This window comes from Ctenocephalides felis, unplaced genomic scaffold, assembly GCF_003426905.1.
Source record: "Ctenocephalides felis isolate EL2017-DRISC unplaced genomic scaffold, ASM342690v1 CF-g0.4_SCAFFOLD_03572, whole genome shotgun sequence".
NCBI lineage: Eukaryota > Metazoa > Arthropoda > Insecta > Siphonaptera > Pulicidae > Ctenocephalides > Ctenocephalides felis.
Window position 1 is genome coordinate 40981651 of NW_020539726.1, and position 4454 is coordinate 40986104.

Below are 4454 nucleotides of genomic sequence, written 5' to 3' on the forward strand. Positions count from 1 at the left end.
TGCATGGCATCGTGCCTTGAGGCAAATTGCTGGAACTTCCCGTACTGTAATTAAAAATCTTGGTACGGAACCCAAAAAAATTTACACAAAATGTGTACACATTATTAAAATCTCTATAAACTAGTGGTGTATGGCATCATGCCTTAAGGCAAATTGCTGGAACTTCCCGTACCGTAATTAAAAATCTTGGTACGAAAAATTTGACACAAAATGTATACACATTATTAAAATCTCTATAAACTAGTGATATATGGCATCATGCCTTAAGGCAAATTGCTGGAACTTCCCGTACCAAAAATTATTAATTTTTAAAAAACGATTAACATATTTAAAAAAAATTTACTTTGAAAAAATTAGATTATAAATTTTTGACAAAAATTTACTTTTTTTTGAAAAAAAAAGAATTTTTGAAGAAAAATTTATTTTGATATATTTTAGAAATTCTGAACTTTTTTTTTCAAAGCAATCGTACTGCTTTAACTGCATAGAGACGGGATTTCCATAGGAATCTAAACAAAATTTCTACTTATTATTAAAATCTTTATAAAATATCTGGTAATTTGATGTGCATATGTCTAATGTTCATTTTTGACCGCCAAATGGCTTTTTTTTTTACTTTTTTGATAAGATCTCCGAAACCACTAGACCTGCCTTCATGAAAACTTGATCAATTCTTCATCTTGTCAACACAAGTAAAATATTTTTTGAATTATTAAAATCGGGCGCTCCGTTCTCTTAAAAACTGAGTTACAGTTTTAGCACTTTTTGCTCCATATCTTCGGAACGGCTAGACCTGCCTTGGCCAAAAACTAATCAGCACGTCTCCTTATCAATACAAATCGAATGTTTTTTGAAATATTCAAATCGGTTGATCCGTGTTCCCGAAATCGTCGACAAAATTTTGCATCCGCACACACACACACATACATCCATTTTTTCTAAGGTTTACCAAAATGTTCAGAAGCCTTTGAAACGTAAAGATAAATAAAAATTTACATTTTCGATTTTTTTGCGATTACTATAACTTACCCTACGGGAAGTTAATAAAAAGCGATAAATAATTCAACTATTCATTGTGTACGTTTTGACACTTTATGTGTGTCATCATTCAGAATCTTAAATCAATTCAAAAAATATTTACGAAAGTTAAAAAAATGACAAGATTACTAGAATATATAATAAATATCAAAATAGAATACATACTAGGAAAAGAACACAACACACTTCTTTCCTTTTAAGGACAATGTTTAATGGAAAAACAAATCAAGAAATTAAATAATAAACTAAAACCTACAAAAATCACGCCATATAGAAACGAAGGGGTTCACAAAAGCTGATCCAGGATCGAATTCTGAAACATACTCAGCCAATTGGAAGAGAGATGAAACAAGGGAAGGGAAAAAGATAAAAATTAAAACCTCTTAACCCTTCTACATGTTTGTCAGTCTACACTTCTACCGGACTACGTCTACATATCTACCTGTCATCTTGTTAATCTGTCTGTCTATCTGTCTTCCTAATTGTCAAATTGTCTACTTGTCTACCTGTTCACCTGTATACCTGCCCACTTGTCTACCTATCGACCTGTTTACCTGTCATCTATGTATTAAAATTTAATTTTTTCTTTTCATTTCTTCCATTTCTTTCTTTCTTCCAACTCCAAAACCGCTGGATCAGCCTTCGCAAAAATGTAATTAATGTTTCTCTCTATCAATGCAAATAAAATGTATTTCGAATAATTTCAAATTGTATGCTCCGTTCTTTTCAAAACTGCCATTTTTTGCTTTGTATCTCCGGAACGGCTGGACCTGCCTTTGCCAAAAGCTATTCAACACGTCCTCCCACCAGTAGGAATCGAATGTTTCTCTGATTATACAAATTCGTTGATCCGTGCGCCCGAAATCTTCGACGAAAAATTGTATCCGCGCATACACAAATGCACACACACATACACAAACACACATTCATTTTTCTAAGGTATGCTAAAATGTTCAGAAACCTCTGAAACGTCAAAATTTGTAAAAATTATCATGTTCCATATTTTTGCTATTGCTATAATTCAACAGACAGGTATACAGGTAAGTAGGTAGACAGGTAGATAAACGGGTACACGGGAATAAATGTAGAGAAGTAGACAAATAGATCATATTTAAATTAAAAAATATCATTGATTAAATCGATTATTTACACATATCGAGAAGTTCATGCAACTTGCCACAAGGAAAAATGTCATTAGTTAAAAATTATGATGATAATTAGAATAGAAAAAAATGTTAAAATCAATCACCGGTTGTTTATTTTTTCGATTAATGAATATTGGAGTAAAAGCAATTACTAATTGAAAAAAAACAAAACATTTTTTTAACCCTTTCCACTCGGATGCTGCCGTACGGCGGCAAAATTCGTATAAATCTCGGTATTCGCTAGTGGAAAGGGTTAATATTATTTCATTTATAACAATTGCAGAAGAATGAATAAAAATCATCAATATTTTAAGCACCTACATAATTATTGTTAAATATTTTTAACTTTCCGTAGGGCAAGTTATAGTAATCGCAAAAAATCGAAAATGAAAATTTTTATATATCTTTACGTTTTAAAACCTTCTGAACATTTTGGCATACCTTAGAAAAAATGGATGTATGTGTGTGTGTGTGTGCGTGTGAGTGTGTGTGCGGATACAAATTTTCGTCGACGATTTCGGAAACACCGATCAACCGATTTAAATAATTCAAAATACATTCGATTCGTATTGATAAAGAGACGTACTGATTAGTTTTTTGCGAAGGCAGGTCTAGCCGTTCCAAAGATATAGGGCAAAAAATGCGCAAAACGGTAACTCAGTTTTTAAGAGAACGGAGCGTCCGATTTGAATAATTCAAAAAACATTTTACTTGTATGTATTGATTGTATGTATTGATGAAGAACTGATCAAATTTTCATGAAGGCAGGTCTAGTGGTTTCGGAGATTTAGTAAAAAAAAGTAAAAAGTAATGCCATTTGGCGGTCAAAAATGATCATTAGACATATGCACATCTAATTATCAGATATTTTATAGAGATTTTAACAATATGCATAAATTTTGTTTACATTCCTATGGGTTCCGTACCAATGCTTATCCGTTAGACGGCGACGCAGTGCTTACGCGCTTCGATATTTTGTCTCTATGCAGTTAAAGCAGTAATATTGAAAAAAAGTTCAGAATTTCCAAAATATTTCAAAATAAATTTTTCTTCAAAAAGTCTTTTTTCAAAAAAAAGTAAATTTTTGTCAAAAATTTATAGTTTCTCAAAAATCTAATTTTTTCAGAGTAAATTTTTCTCAAAAATGCTAATCGTTTTTAAAAAATAATAATATTTGGTACGGGAAGTTCCAGCAATTTTCCTTAAGGCTAGATGCCATGCGCCCCACTAGTTTCTAATTCTTATCATCCGCCTCTGTGTCAAAAGTGCTAATTCGTTAAGCCGCCTCACCAAATTATCAGCAAATTATGTTAATTACTCATCGTTTACAATTCATCTTAAATTTTAAGAAAAAATCTAAACAACAAACGAGGAGACCATGACGAATTCCCGCCATGACGCAATGTTCTTGTTATTGTTGTCGAGAAAATACAAATACAAATACAAAGGACAAGAGGACATATGCCAAATAATACATATAATAGATATAATTGTATAATGGACATCTGCTAGATCTGCTTAGTATTGAGGAGATCATTTCGGACTGCGTCGGACTAGTGCGGCGGAGTGCGGACGTACTCACGTCAGTCAGTCAGTCAGTCAGTCAGTAAACGACGTACGGCGACTTCGCCTCTTGGCGGTGAGAAACAGGGCTGCGCAACCAGAAACAAGATACACATCGAATAATAAATTTTGTATTCAGGAAGGTTCAGTAAAAGGTTTATTGATAGTAGCACGACAAATACGTTGAAAAGTAAACCCTGACATGTGTTTGTTAAATATAAAATTTCTTATTATTTTTGAGCTCAATCCATTCAAAGAATATTGGTAGTTTTATTTGATATACAGCATGAATGGGTTAATTTAATGGAAAATATAATTGGAATCGAAATGGATTGGAATATTGAAAATATAGTTGGATAATTAACTTCCCGTAGGGTAGTTATAGTAATGGGACGAAAATCAAAAATGAAAATTTTTGCATTTCTCCATGTTTTGAAGGTTTCTGAACATTTTGGCATACTTCAGAAAAAAGGATGTGTGTGTGTGTGTGTTTTTTGTGTCCGCATTTTTTTGTCCACGTTTTTGGGCGCACGGATCAACCGATTTGAAGGGTTTAAAAATCATTCGATCTCTATTGATAGGGAGATGTGCTGATTAGTTTTTGGCAAAGGCAGTCTCAGCCTTTACGGAGATACGGAGCGAAGAGTGCATAAAATACAAATCTAGTTTTTGAGAGAACGGAGTATCGGTTTTGAATGACCAAAAAAA